Here is a 15,931-nt window from a genome sequence, read left to right as displayed (position 1 = left end):
GGTGACTATTAATCCAACATTATCAACAATCATTTTGCATGACAATGGTCTAAATACACCAATTAAAAGACATTGTCAGAGTGAATTAAAAAACATGACCCAGCTCTATGTTGTTTGTAAGAAACCCACTTTAAATATAAAGACATCTATAGATTAAAAAGAAGTGGGTGGAGGGGCTCCTGGGTGGCTCAGTCCATCTAGCGTCTGACTCTTGATTTCAGCAAGTCAGACTCTGTGCTGAGCATGGAACCTGCTTAAGATTCTTTAGGAGCACCTGGGTGGCTCAGGCAGTTAAGCATCCACCTTCGACTCAGGTCATGATCTCGCAGTCTGTGAGTTCGAGCCCCGCGTCGGGCTCTGTGCTGACAGCTCAGAGCCTGGGGCCTGCTTCGGTTTCTTTGGGGCGCCTGGGTGGCGCAGTCGGTTAAGCGTCCGACTTCAGCCAGGTCACGATCTCGCGGTCCGCGAGTTCGAGCCCCGCATCGGGCTCTGGGCTGATGGCTCAGAGCCTGGAGCCTGTTTCCGATTCTGTGTCTCCCTCTCTCTCTGCCCCTCCCCCGTTCATGCTCTGTCTCTCTCTGTCCCCAAAATAAATAAACGTTGAAAAAAATTTAAAAAAAAAAAAAAAAAAAAGATTCTTTCTGTCTCTCCCTCTGTTGTCTCTCTCTCTTTCAAAAATAAAAATTAAAAAAGAAAAAGAAGTGGATGGAGAAAAATATACCATGCTAACATTAATCAAAAGAAATCGAGAGTAGTTGTAATAATTTCAAACAGAGCAGACTGTAAAGTAAAGAAAGTGATAAAGGATAAAGAAGGGATAATGATAAAAGGATTAAATTCTCTAAGAACACAACAATTCTTAACATATATGCACCACACAACAGAGCATCAAACTTCATGAGATAAAACTGATAGAAATGCAAGGAGAAATAGATTAATAGATGAATCCACCTTTATAGCTGGAAACTTCAACACTCTCTCTCTCTTAGAAATGGAAAGATCAAGCAGACAGAAAATTAGTAAGAATTTGCTATAGGCAAACTCAACAACACCATCAATCAACTGAACACAGTTGACCTTTATAGACTACTTCATCCAACAATAGCAGAATATATATTTTTCTCAAACTCACACAGAACATTAGCCAAGATAGACACATTCTGGAAGATAAAATATATTTTACCAAATTTAAAAGCATAGACATCATGCAATGCCTGCTCTAGAAATTAAATAGAATTGAGCAAGAAATCAGTAACAGAAAGACTGCTAGAAAATCCCAAAATATGTGCAGATTAAACGACACACTTCTAAATAACACATAGGTCAAAAAACAAATCTCAAGAGAAATTTTAAAACACTTTGGACTAAATAAAAATGAAAACACAACTTTTCAAAATTTGTGGGATGCAGTGAAAGCAGTGCTTAGAGGGAATTTATAGCATTGAATGAATGATTTAGAAAAGAAGAAAAATCTAAAATCAATAACCTAAGTTACCAATTTAGAAAACTGGAAAAAAATAAATTAAATATGAAGTAAGCAGAAGAAGTAGTAAGAATTAAAGCAGAAATGAGTGAAATTAAAAGCAGAAAATCAACAGAGAAAATCAATGAAACCAAAAGCCGAAAAGATCAATAATATTGATAAGCTTCTAGCTTATCAAGGAAAAAAAAAGACACAAATTACTTATATCAGACTAAAAGGGAAAACATCGCTACAGATCCCATGGACATAAAAAGGATAATAAAGTAATACAATGAACAACTATATGCCCACAAATTTGATAACCTAAGCGAAATGGACCAATTTTTTGAAAGACACAATCTGCCAAGACTCACACAAGAATAGATTATCTAAATAGACCTCTATTTATTACAGAAATTGAATCAATAATTAATAACCTGCCAGAACAGACAGTATGAGGCCCTGATGGATTGACTGGTGAATTCTACCAAATATTTAAGGAAGAAATCATACCAATTCTCTACAATCTCATTCAAAGAATAGAAGCAGAGAAAATCCAACATTATCATTCTATGAGGCCACATTACCCTAACACTGATACTAGACAGAGACATTACAAGAAAAGAAAACTATAGGTCAATATCTCTCACAAACATATATGTAAAAATCCTCAGTAAAATATTAGCAGATCAAGTTCAAAAACACGTAAAATGAATTGGACACCATGACCAAATGGGATTTATCCTGGGTATGGGAGGCTGGTTCAACATTCAAAAATTAATTAATGTCAACAAGCTAAAAAAGAAAAATCACATGTTCATACCAACGGATGCAGAGAAAGCTCTTGACAAAATCTAACACCCATTCATGATAAATACTCTCAGTAAACTAGGAACAGAAGGGAATTTTCTCAATTTGATAAAGACTATCTACAAAAACTTGCAGCTGACATCATACTTAGTGGTGACAAACTTGAAGCTTTCCCTCTAAGAGCAGGTACAAAGCAAGGATGTCCCCTCTCATGACCTCTCGTCAACGTCATTCTGAAAGTCCTTGCTAATGCAATAAGAGAAGAAACAGAAATAAAAAATGTATACAGATTGTGAAGGAAGACATCAAACTATAATTGTTTACAGATGACATGATTGTCTACGTAGAAAACCTGAAAGAATTGACAAAAAAAAAACTCCTGGACTAAGTGACTGTAGCAAGGTTGGAGGATCCAAGGTTAGCAAGCAAAAGTTAATGACTTTCCCAGGCACCAACACCAAACAGGGGAATTTGAAATTAGAAACACAATACCACCTACATTAGCACCCCCCAAAAATGAAATACTTAGGTGCATAAAACAAAATATGTACAAGATCTACTTGAGGAAAACTATGAAATGCTCATTATCCTGAAACAAATATTTCACTGTAGGTTAACTAAAATTTAAATTAAATAAATAACTACACAAATAAATAAAATGAAATCAAAGAGAAACTAAATAAACGGAGAGATGTTCCATATTTATGGATGGGAAAACTCAATATTTTAAGATGTCACTTCTTCCCAACTTGGTCTACAGAATCAAGGAAATCCCAGTCAAAATCCCACCAAGTTAGTTTATAGATACTGACAAACTGATTCTAAAGTTTCTGTCGAGGGCAAAAGACCCAGAACAGTAACACAATACTAAGGGAGAGCAAAGTTGGAGGACTGAGGCTATATAATTTCAAGACTTGCTCTAAAGCCACAGTAATCAAGACGGTGTGAACGAACAGACAAATATATTAATAGAACAGAAGAGAGAGCCCAGAAATACAGCCCTGTACATATAGTGAACTGATCTTTGACAATGAAGAAAAGGCAATGCAATGAACAAAGACAGTCTCTTCAATGAGAGAACAACCAAAAGTCCACATGCAAAAAAGTGAATCTAGACAGAAGGTACACGCTTCCTAAAAACTAGCCAAGATAGATCATATGCCTACATGTAAAATGCAAAATTATAAAATTCCTAGAAAGCATTGTAGGGGAAAAATCTAAATGACCTTGGATATGGTGGTGACTTTTCAGAGACAACATCAAAGACATGATCCATGATAGAAATAATTGATAAGCTGGACTTCACTACAGTTACAAACTGGACTTCACTAAAATTAAAAACTACTCTACAGAAGATAATATCAAGAGAACTAGAAGACGAGTCACAATCTGGGAGAAAGTATTTGCAAAGGATTGTTGCTCAAAATATACAAGAACTCTTAAAATTCAGCAATAAGAAAGCAAATAACCCAATTTTTTAAAATGGGCCAAAGACCTTAACATACACTTAACCAAAGACGGTATACCGATGGCAAGTTATCAGGGAATTGCAAATTTAAACAACAATGAGACATCGCTACACACTATTAGAATAGCCAGAACACTGACAACACTATAGAACGTTCTGGAACATTGACAACAACGATGCTGGCGAGGGTGTGGGGCAACAGAAACTCTCCTACTTTGCTGGTGGGAATGCAAAACCGTAGAGCCATCTTGGAAGACAGTGTGACAGTTTCTTACAAAACTAAACATACTCCACACCGTACAATCGAGCAGTCATGCTTCTTGGTATTTACCCAAAAGAGTTGAACACTTTTGTCCACACAAAAACCTCTACATGGATGTTTACAACAGCTTTATTCATGGTTACCAAAACATGAAGGCAACCAAGATGTCCTTCAGTAGGCAAGTGGAAACTGTGGTCCATCCGGACAATTGAATATTACTCAGCACGAGAAAGAAACAAGCTAGCAAGCCATGAAAGGGTATGGAGGAATCTTAAATGCATATTACTAAGTGAAAGGAGCTAATATGACAAGGCTACAGGCACCCTTTCAAGTTGGCGACATGGGTTTCACTCCATTTTGTCTCTTGGGCCCCCCAAAAGCAAAAATATTTACTACCTGGCCTTTCCCAAAAAGTATTTGTTGACCCTCATCACACTGTCACTAGATTATAGATTCCTGAGGGCAGATTCACCATTGTATCCACAACTTCTAAGACAGCCTATCATGGCTTACACATCACAGCTGTCCGGGACGATATTTGTGGAGAGAATCAATGAATGCATGAATGAGTCCTAGCTAATACCCTAACATATACTATGTATTGATGCTGACCTAGTGAGTAAAAGGTAATGCTGAGAAGCGTCCCAATCCTCCAACAACCCCGGGAGGTACCGACTCATACCCCATTTTACAGCTGAGAAGACCCAAGTTGCCCCAAGCACGGACCCCTTGACAAGGTGGACCTGGAATTCAGATCCAAGTTTGTGATATGGGAAGGCCACACTCTTGTAAGCTCCTAGCGTGAGATTTGGCAAATGGCAGGCCCTATAAAATGATGGTTTGTTACCATAAAGTAATCATTGGGCCTAAGTTCTGTGATGTGAGCAGAAAGTGTCCCAGGACTTCCAAGAGCCAGCGGTGAAGTCTGGAGAGCTGTGGGATGCGTAACAGAGGAGAGACACTCTCCACCTGTTAAAGCAAGTGTGACAGGCAAAAATCTTTGAAATATGAACTGATGTCTCATCTGCCCCTGAGTTATCCAGTCCCCCCTTTGGTCTGCTTCCCAGTTTCCAGAACTAAGCTCCTCGTGCCCCGAAGGAAATGGAAAGAATTTGAGAAAACACAAGATGTTCTAAGATGTTTCTTGCGCCCTCAGCTACGCCTGCCCGCCCCCATCCCTTGATTGATTGCCTTTAATGACTCCCTATGGCCCTGGAATCAGTCCATTGGCCTCAGCTGGCCTGAGACCCCGCCTGGGCTGGCTCCTGCCATTCCGGGACACTCGCTTCCTCTGGCACGTTCAAACGGGGGGCCCTTCAATTTCAGCCCCCTCCAGGCACTGTCTGGCCTCAGCATCTCTGCACATGCTCTCACCCTACCTTCTTCCCTGACCTCCAGTCTAGGAAAAGTCCTGCTCTCTGGTTGCACCTGCGATGTGTGCACCTGCGACAACGTATACTGCCTGCTGGCCTGCCACCACGCCGGAGGGTAGGGCTCGTGCCCAGCGCCATGGCCCGTGGCCATGGCGCGGGGGGCACCCGGTGAAGGTGCGTTTGGCACAAATAACAAAGGCCCTGTCATGGTCTCCCCTTCCATGTGCTTTTGGATTTACTCTTCGCTGCACGATAGGGAGGAAAATTGTGCCGTGCCTAGGGTAGAGACGAAGACACAGGGACCCAGCAGGGCTGAACACCATCTTCGAGGCCACATGGCGCAGTGAAGGGAACCTGAGACCCTAGCCTGATTTCATATCCTGAACTCCTGTGGTATTTCACACGGCCGCCTCAGCTTGCGTCTGTGTCTTTTCCCTCCTCCTTCTGCACCTTTGTTCTTCCGTCCACACCCAACCTGCAGGCATTAGGTGGAGAGAGAAGACATATGATATGATATATGATATGCATAATAGTATATTGATATATGATATGTGATAATATATAGCATATATTGTATTAATAATCCTATATTATCTCTAACATGTGGTCTCTGCAACACACATTAATACTTAACCATTTCTGAGCACTTACTCCGTATCAGGTAGCTGACAGAAATCACCTTTCTTAATCTTTACCGTCGCCCTAAAGTCAGCATTCTCAACAGGGTGATACCGCTCCCGAGCGGGCCAACATGGATTCGCGGGGAGTGAAAAATCTTAGCTAGTACAACGCCTTGTGCTCCTCCAAAGCACCACAGTATATAATAAAGAGATATCCTGCGCATCTGTGGCATTAGAATTTCACGGGGAGGGAGATGATTCGGGAGGAAAAAGTCCAAAGAAACTTCTTCAAGGGGGCAATTTAAAAAAAAACACCGCCCTACACTGTAAATGTCCTCGTTAACCTCCCCCCCCGCCGAGTGCAGCCCCAGAGAGGTGAGCCCACTCCCCCAAAGTCACACAGCTAGCAATTTGTGGAGCAAAAATGCAAACCCAAGTCTAACGCCGAAAGCCAAGCCCCCCGGGTTGACCTTCGAAAGCCATCTCCGGACACTAGGTCCGCGGTGGCGGCAGGAAGGTTGCGGGAAGTGTGGTCCTCCGACTGCTGGCCACAGCGGCACGTGGGGGCTTGTCAGAAATACAGAATCTCGGTCCTGTCCCCAGGTCGGCTGCGTGAGGACCCGCCACGTGCCCAGGCGACAGTCTGCATGCTCCCATGTTAAAGGAGCTGGGATTCCCGTGGTCACCGGTGAATGACCCTCAGCTACCTCGAATCGCAAAGAGACAAAGGCACCTACAATTGTCCCTCACCGCGGGTCCCCGGGGCCCAGTCAGAAACTCCCTTGCCAGACTAATTACACTTCAGGGTGTCCCGTGACTTGCTTTCAGGGTTCCCTGAAAAAGAAAGAAAAATGAAGTTCTCTTTCAGGTTTTCCGGGTAGATGATGTCAACTATTTACAGAGCACACATCCTTCTGGAGGCTTCCATTCTCTGCCCGCGGATCAGGGCGCCGTCAATCACGCCCGGACGAGAGGGCCCGTCAGCCCTTCTCAACGGACGCTACCTGTCACGTCGGCTCAACGATGCACGCCTGCAATGCTGGGGACACAGGGAGAGCGAGAGTTCTGAAGGCAGGCCCGTGGCAGGAGGGGCTCCAGGGTCGCACGGGACCCACCTTTGGGGAACGGGACAGCTCGAGGCTGTCCGTTCGGTGAGGTTGCAGACAGAAGGTGGGAGAGAGGCCTCCAGGACCCAGGGGACCAGAGCTCCCTCATCGACCGCGTTTCAAAAACCCGAGCGCGCATCAGAACCACCTGCAAGGGCTTGTCGAACCACAGGCGGCTGGCCCTGCCCTGGGGTCCAGCGGTTTCCGGGGTTCGGCGGGGCCCGACCCAGAGCATCCTCCCAACCCCTGGGGGGATACGGCTGTCCTCAGGCCCGCACTCGGAGAACCGGGTCTGGGCTTCTGCTACCTTTTGTGCGAGCCTTGCACCAGCAGCCCTGACGTCACCCAGAAGTTTGCTCAAAATGCAGAACCGTGGAACCCCAGCCACTGAACAGAATCCACATTTCAGCAAGATCCGTGGTGGGTAACGACGCACTTTCACTGCAGGGAGACGCTGGTCTGGACCCAATTACACATCAGAATGCTCTGGAGCAGCCATTAAATGCAGATTCTTGGGGGCAGCTCTGGGCCTAAAGAATCGGAATACTTGAGGGGTGTGAGCAAGGAAATAATGTTTTTTTTTTTTTTTAATTTTTTTAACGTTTATTTACTTTTGGGACAGAGAGAGACAGAGCATGAACGGGGGAGGGGCAGAGAGAGAGGGAGACACAGAATCGGAAGCAGGCTCCAGGCTCCGAGCCATCAGCCCAGAGCCCGAGGTGGGGCTCAAACTCACGGACCGCGAGATCGTGACCTGAGCTGAAGTCGGACGCTTAACCGACTGCGCCACCCAGGCGCCCCGGAAATAATGTTTTTTTTAAGCTTATTTATTTTTTGAGAGAGAGAGCAGGAGAGGAGAGGGGCAGAGAGAGAGGGGGACAGAGGATCCAAAGCACGTTCCAGGCTGACAGCAGAGTGCCCGATGCGGGGCTCGAACCCACAAATCGCGAGATCGTGACCGGAGCGGAAGTCAGACTGAGCCACCCAGGCGCCCCAAGGAAATAGTATTTTTAAGGAAGGACTCAAGAGAAAGCTCAGGAAGTCAGCACGACTGGTCTAACCAGCACTCTCCAAACTATTGGGGTGATGCAACACGTGCCTATCAACCCAATGCCATCATTTAGCTACGTAGAAACAATACACATCTTATTATGCTAATTCACTGTGACATTACAAAGCATCACAAAATACTTAAAGCATTTTATATATACATATACACACACACACATATATATACATACACATATATACCTATATATTTACTTATATGTAATATCAGTATGTTTCTACCCACCGCCATAAAGCTCTTTTTTTTTCTTTTTTTTAAATTTTCTTTTTTATTTTTTTAAATTTACATCCAAATTAGTTAGCATCTAGTGCAACAATGATTTCGGGAGTAGATTCCTTAGTGCCCCTGACCCATTGAGCCCATCTCCCCTCCCACAACCCCTCCCGTAACCCTCAGTTTGTTCTCCGTATTTATGAGTCTCTTCCGTTTTGTCCCCCTCCCTGTTTTTAGATTATTTTTGCTTCCCTTCCCTTGTGTTCATCTGTTTTGTCTCGTAAAGTCCTCATATGAGTGAAGTCATATGATTTTTGTCTTTCTCTGACTAATTTCACTTAGCATAATACCCTCCAGTTCCATCCACGTAGTTGAAAATGGCAAAATTTCATTCTTTTTGATGGCCGATTAACACTCCATTGTATATATAGACCACATCTTCTTTATCCATTCATCCATCAATGGACATTTGGGCTCTTTCCATACTTTGGCTATTGTTGATCGTGCTGCTATAAACATGGGGGTGCATGTGTCCCTTCGAAACAGCAGCCCTGTGTCCCGTGGATAAATGCCTAGTAGGGCAATTGCTGGGTCGTAGGGTAGTTCTATTGTTAATCTTTGAGGAACCTCCATACTGTTTTCCAGAGCGGCTGCACAGCTTGCATTTCCACACCGCCATTAAGCTCTTGCCCACCCCTCACTGGAGACCATCAGGAGCCACAGCTGAATGTTCCCAGGGAGACTCAATCACTTTGCTTAAACCCCTTCATTTAATCTTTACAACAATTACACGGTTGGAATCATTCTCCCATTTTACAGATGAGAAAGCTGAGGTCCAGACAGGGGAAGAAAGCAGCCCGCAGTCACCAGACTGGCCGGTGGCTGCGTCAGTGTTGGAGCGTATGTCTGACTGGGTTGTCGGAACCCTTCCCCGCGACCCTGTCAGCCTGGGGTCTCCACATACAGGGGTTCCACACAAGGGACCTCCCAAGACGAAGGTCCAGTCAGTCGGGGCTCTGAGGCTCTCACTGCTGCTCCTACTAAATCCTCGGTCCTGTGACAATTTTTAGGGGCACAAAGATCATTGAGGCTTGATCTCTGCCCTTGAGGAGTTCATCTACATATAAATAGGTCATTTCGATATCATCGCATAATGTGTTTTAAGTACTAAGGCCGAGGTACGTGGGGTGGGCCAGTCGAGAGCAGGGGCAATGAGGAGCCTCGGGTGTCCCTCTGCTTTCTCCATCATGACTGCCACCTCCTCCTCTCGCTTTGACTCCCGAGGGGTTGCATCATTTCTCCTCTTATCACCTTCCGGTGACCAAGCAGCCAGGGGGATCCTTTGAAAACAAAGGATCAGATCGCGTCGCCTGTGCTCAAAACCCTCCAGTGGCTCCCTCTTCACTGAAAGTAAAATCCCAAGATGTCACCACAGGCTACTTGAGCCCACGCTCAGTATATACATCACCTCCCACCTCTGTTCTCTGACCACTCCTGGCTCCTTGCCCCTCTTTCCTCACACCCAAGTCATCCCACCACGGGGCCTTTGCACTGACGATTCCTTCTGCCCAGAACACTCTTTCCCCAGGTGTGACTTGTTTCCACACTTTATTTATGTCTCTGCTTTTTTTATTTCTTAATGTTTATTATTTTCGAGAGAAAGACAGAGAGAGAGTGACAGAGAGCAAGCAGCGGAGGGGCAGAGGAAGACACAGAATCCAAAGCAGGTTCCGGGCTCCGAGCTGTCAGCCCAGAGCCCGACGCAGGGCTTGAACCCACTAACCGAGAGATATCATGACCTGAGCTAAAGTCAGACACTTAACCGACTGAGCCACCCAGTAGCGTCCTGCTTAACTCCTCCCCCTCTATTCTCGTAAAATTTTCCTTCACAGGACACATCACCACCTGCTATGATTTTATAGAGTTATTTGTTTACATCAGTGGTCTGTAACTGGGCAGTTTTGACCCCCAGGAGACACCGTGAGATGTTGTTATCGTCAGGACTGGGGGGGTCCCTACTGGCATCTGATGAGTAGAGGCCAGGGATGTTGCTAAATGTCCCACAGTGCACAGGACAGCCCTACAACAGAGAATGACCCAGCCTCAAATGTCAACAGTGCTGAGGCTAAGGACCACAGTTTACATGTTGACTGTCTACATGTTGTTAAAGACAGTGCTTGCCACGCAGTAGATGCTCAGGATGTATTTGTTGTATGGATGAGTGAGTGGGTGAGTGGATGGGATGGATGGATGGATGGATGGATGGGATGGATGGATGGATGGATGAATGGACAAATGAACAGCAGCTCAGTCTAAGAGCTCAAAAAAGTAATAACTCATCCCTCACCTCCTCACCTCCAACTTCTATCCATCCTTCAGATCTCAGTTTTTATGAGCCTTCTTTGATTCACTCCCATGCGCACACACACACACACACACACACACACACACACACAACACACAACACAGTGAGCTTCTCCTGGACGTGCCTCTGACAGCCCTTCCACTTTCCTTAGCAGCATTGATCCAGAAGGTGATAATTATTTGTTTGGTTGTCTGCCCCATGCTGCCTCCTTCACTCAACTATAAATTCAGTAAGAGAGCTGTGTCTGCCTGGTCACCAATTAATCCCCAAAGTGCCTGGCAGAGTAACCACTCCCTACATTTATTGAATAAATGAAGATAATTTAGGGAAAAGAGCTTTGAAATATGGCAATAAATATATCCATTCTACAAATGAATTTGTGGATTAGTCATTAAAATATTAATTTGTTCATCTCGAGATATAGAAATAGTAGAAGATATTTTCCCTGCCCACATCCTCTGAAAGCAGCCTGGGCCTCAGTGTCTCTTTTCCCCAGAGAAGAATGAATAAGCCCTTGTTTTCAAATAGAAGATGCTAGGAGGATCTTGATTGTCCAGAGAGAGAACCTTCAAGGGGTGGGGGAGGAAAGCAAGGTACCAATGGCCCAGTCCTAGGAACCAAGGGATGGAAAGCCAATGGAGAACTGCATCAATCTGTCATCTCCCCCAACCTTCCCGAAGGGGCTGATCATCTAGTGAAAGTGCTGATGTGGAAACTTCTAGTTTTCTACAGCTGGATGAAGGGTGCTGTGGCTTGGCCACTTTAGCAAAAAGATCCCATGTTCAGACTTGGAAAAGGCAAGGCACCAGGCTTTGAGGGAATAAAGAGCCTTTGGCCAGCAAGTATCTCAGTTTTGATCACAATGCAATCAAGACCAGAGGCCCATTTCCATGGTTTTCTAGAACCTTGAAGCTTTGCTTAAGTCGAAGGTGGGGGGAAAAAAATCCCCTCCAAGTAGGACAGAGTAGAAACATCCCAAGTGAGAAAGCAACAACATCCAACAGAAATATAATGCAAGCCACATACGCATAAGGTTAAATTTTCTAGTAGCCACGTTTAACAAGTAAACAGGTGAAATTAAATTGAATAATATATTCCACTTAACCCAATATATCCAAAATACCATTTCAACATGGAATCAGTATCAAAAATGCATTGAAAAGTATTTTCCATTCTTTTCTCCTCATTCTAGGTCTACAAAGTCCAATAAGTGTTGTGTACTCCCAGCAGATCTCGGTTTGGACGAGCTACGCTTCAAGTGCTCAGTAACCACCTGTGGCTGGTGACTCCTGAATCTGACAGCTCAGTTCTATTGGATGGGAATTTGTAATATACCTTGGGGTCTTTGTTTCATATGAGGTAGCATCCATTTTCCCCTTTCTACTAGTGATTGCGCCCAAATTTGGGGGGGGGGGTGGCTAACTCTTCAAATTAGTTATCTACTGCTGGTTGTTAGGTCGAATTGTGTCCCCCAACCCCCCCAAAAAGATTTGTTGGAGCCCTAAGCCCCAGTACTTGTGAATGCAATCTTACTTGGAAATAGGGTCTTTGCAGATGTAATCAATTTAAGATGAGGGTGGGCCTTGATCCAACGTGACTTATACCCTTATTTTTTATAAAGGGTAATTTGGACAGAGACACAGACATGGACGCACCAAGGAAAGATGATGTAAAGAGACACAGGGGAGATGGTCATCTATAAGCCAAGGAATGCCTGAGGCTACCAGAAGCTAGGAGATGGGCCAGGACCAGATCTTTCCCTAGAGGCTTCAGGGCGAGCATGGATGTGCTGACATCTTGATTTTGGACTTCTGGCCTCTGGCTCCCTGAGAAAATAACTTCCTGACACTCTGAACCACCCAGTCTGTAGGACTTTGTTATGGCCGCCCTACAAAACTAACATCCCACATAACAAATGGTCCCAAAATTTAGCAACTTGAAACAACAAACACGTATGATCTCACAGTTTCAGTGGGGCAGGAATCCAGGCGTGGCTGAGCCGGGTCCTCTGGCTGACGGCCTCTCACAGACTGCAACCAAGGTGTCGGCCACAGCTGTGGGCTCATCTCAAGGTTCCAAAGGGTCAGGATCCACTTCTAAGTGAAATCAGTGGTGGGGGCAGGATCGGTTCCTCATGGGCTGTGGCACTGAGGGCCTCAGTTCCTCATTGGCTATTGGCTGGAGGCCTTTGTCAGTTCACCACCACGTGTGATTCTCTTTAGGGTAGCTCACACACTATCGTTGTTTCGATGCAGCCAGCAGGCAAGAAAACAAGAGAGTGCCACAAGACGGAAGCCAGTCTTCTACAACAAATACGAAAGTGATTTCCCCTCACTTTTGCCTCATTCTCTTCATCAGAAATGAGCCATTAGGTCCAGCCACACTCAGGGGGAAGGGATCACACAAAAACATGAACACTGGGAAAAAGGGGCCATCTCAGAGGCTTCCTGCCACACCATTTCAGACTTCGCCAAGGGGTAGGCAGGGGTGAGGGCTGCTCACACTCTTTCTCATCCAAGAGAGACTTGATTCACCCCTACGTCCCAGAGCTGCCCCATTTCCTGTCCTCCCCCAGCCCAGTGCTTCCCCTGGTGGTTTGTCAGTTACCCTGTGTATTTCAAAACTGAAGAGTCGATTTTGTTTCTTGCTTCCATCAAACTCTGATAAAGGGTAGGACACATTTTCTTTGTTCGAAAAATAATAAATTATAACCCTTGAACCCAAGTATTATAAAGCAAATGCCCACCTGCTCAATGGATGGGTGGATGGATGGATTTAAATTTCTGTGTGACACGCCCACCAATCCTAATCTTTTTCATCTGCCCAAGAACTCTTGATATCAAGGTCATGATATCATTAAGCTTTCTTTTTCAGTAACACTTCTTGGTTTTTCTTTACTTAAAGCAGAATAGCAAAAATAGTGGATGTGTGTTTGTGAAAGTGTGTGTGTGTGTGTGTGTGTGCGCGTGCGCGCACATGCGCATGTGTGTCTTCGTTCACATTTATTGGCTTTCTTAGGTATTCTGAAAATTAACCAGGCCTGCTAAGGGACACTAGTAAATATTTGGTCATAAAGTATCTTCAGAGAACAATTTTCTGAGTTAACCACACCCGATAAAATCCCCTTGTGTCACTGAAAGTCTTGTCTGGCTGTCAGGCAATGAGATCGTTTTATTGAAAAGACTCATGATGTAGTGAACAAAAGCTTAGGAAATAAACTCTAATCCCCAAAGGAACGGTCGATACAACTCTACTCACACTGAAATATTCAATTTATGGCCTATATTGAATCCTATGTCTATAATTTACTGCCCTAACTACAAAAGAGTTCTTTTAATACAAACCAATTTCAATATATTTTACTATTTTCCTTGCCTCTGTTAAAGCAGAAATAACAAATTCTGCTGAAAGAGCAGAAGAACTAATGCAATAAAGATTCCCAGGGATGCATCCTACAATCCCCTACTTTTCATCAGACTCTAACTGGGTACCTAAGATTGTGTTTGGGCATTCCTATTTGTACCTGGCTTCCCAGGTAGGTCTGATATACACCCAGGACGAGAGCTCTTAGGAAACAACAATGTATTTATTCAGTAAATATTTATAGGGTACCTACTATGTGCAAGAATCCTTCCGGGTTCTGGGCACACGGCAGTAAGCAAACTAGACAATAAGGTCCCTCTCTTTGAGTAGATGGCATCTTGGAAGGGAGAGAGAAAATAAACAAGCAAAATATACACTATGAAGAATGCTCAGGAGTCAGAAAAGTCCTCACGAAGGTGATATTGGGGCAAATATCTGAAGGAAGTGAAAGAAGGGAGTAGCTCATAGATCTGGAGAAAAAATAACCAGGAGGGGTTTGGAGCAGAGGAATTGACCATCTGTCTCATATTTTTAAAGGATCCTTCTGGCTGTATTTAGAATTGACGCTGGGCGTACCAGGGAAAGGGGGATATTAGGTAGATAGTAATTGCAGCGAACCTAGTGAGAGGTGATGGGGGTGGACCAGGGTAGTAACTGAGGATGTAGGATGAGATGATTGAATTTTTTAATACATTTGAAAGTTAGGACAATAAGATTGCTCTTCCATTTGATTTGGATTATGAAATTGTTAGCACTCTGGACTGTGATTTGGATTATGAAATTAAGACAGGCTTTAAGGATGACTTCAAGGTTTTATCATGAGGGACAAGAATCATGATGCTATCATTTTCTGAATAGAGAAGACGGGGGGAGAATTACATTCGCAGAATGAAGGTTTGGAGTTCAGCTCTGGACATGTCAATGGTGCATATGCTGCATATGTCAACAGTCCAATGCTGCATAATCAATTTCCCCAAAAGTTTGTATCTTAAAACAACAAATATTTATTATCTTACAGTTTCTGTGAGTCAGGAACTTGGAGCAGCATAGCTGGATGGCTGTGGTTCATGGTCTTTCATGAGGTGGCAGTCAAGATATCAGCTGGGGCTGCAGTCTTATGTGAAGGCTTGCCTGGGGCTGGAGGGTCCACTTTCAAGATGGTGCCTTCACACTGCCATTGGCAAGTGGCCTCAGTTCCTCACCATGTGGGTCTCCCCATAGGACTTGTTGAGTGTTCTCACATCACGGCAGCCACCTTTCCCCACAGTGAGTGATCTGAAAGAGGCAGGCAGAAGTCACAATGCCTTTTATGACCTAGTCATGGAACTCAAACACTGTCGTTCCCATAATAATCTATTAGAAGCAAGTCATTAATTCAACCCACACTCAAGGAGAGGGAAAGTAAGCTTCACTCCTTGAAGGATGTTGTGTCAAAGAACTTGTGAACCTTTTTTTAAACCTTCCACATGCCTATCAGACATTCCATTGGAGTTATTACATATTAGTTGAATATACAGATTTGGAGCTCAATGGAGAATCTGCAAGGAAGATAGAGCCCAAGAGTGGGTACCATATGGCCATCACCAGCATTATGATATTCTTATGCCATAGTGGGTATGAACACAAGCTTTAGTATTAAATGTGAATTCAAATTCCAAGTCATACACTCACTAGCCCTTTGATCTTCATTATCACGCACAAACCTCATGAGGTCCCACTTTTTTTTTCTTTATAAAATGGGGATAATAACAATTACCTAGTCTTACCCCCACGGAGCTTTGGTTCACCCAGAAACCTGAAAGCTAGGTAAGTTGGTTTCC

General features: G+C 44.2%; 1 long non-coding RNA gene across 2 annotated transcripts; it reads right to left on the bottom strand.

Moving 5' to 3' along the window:
- Positions 1-5,565: 5,565 nt before the first annotated feature.
- LOC125162700 (uncharacterized) lies at positions 5,566-15,367 on the bottom strand. Of its 2 annotated transcripts, XR_007151138.1 has the most exons (4): positions 15,128-15,367; positions 14,365-14,448; positions 12,713-13,051; positions 5,566-5,850 (listed from the first exon to the last, which is right to left on the bottom strand). It is a non-coding gene; the product is annotated as an uncharacterized LOC125162700 (long non-coding RNA). The 2 variants fall into 2 exon arrangements; XR_007151139.1 differs by lacking the exon at positions 14,365-14,448 and having other exon boundaries at positions 5,573-5,850.
- Between the last annotated feature and the right edge of the window lie 564 nt (positions 15,368-15,931).

The sequence above is a fragment of the Prionailurus viverrinus genome, chromosome A3 (genome assembly GCF_022837055.1).
Source record: "Prionailurus viverrinus isolate Anna chromosome A3, UM_Priviv_1.0, whole genome shotgun sequence".
In the NCBI taxonomy this organism is placed as follows: Eukaryota; Metazoa; Chordata; class Mammalia; order Carnivora; family Felidae; genus Prionailurus; species Prionailurus viverrinus.
Note: the sequence above shows the minus strand (reverse complement) of the source record. Positions and strands in the feature narration are given on the sequence as shown.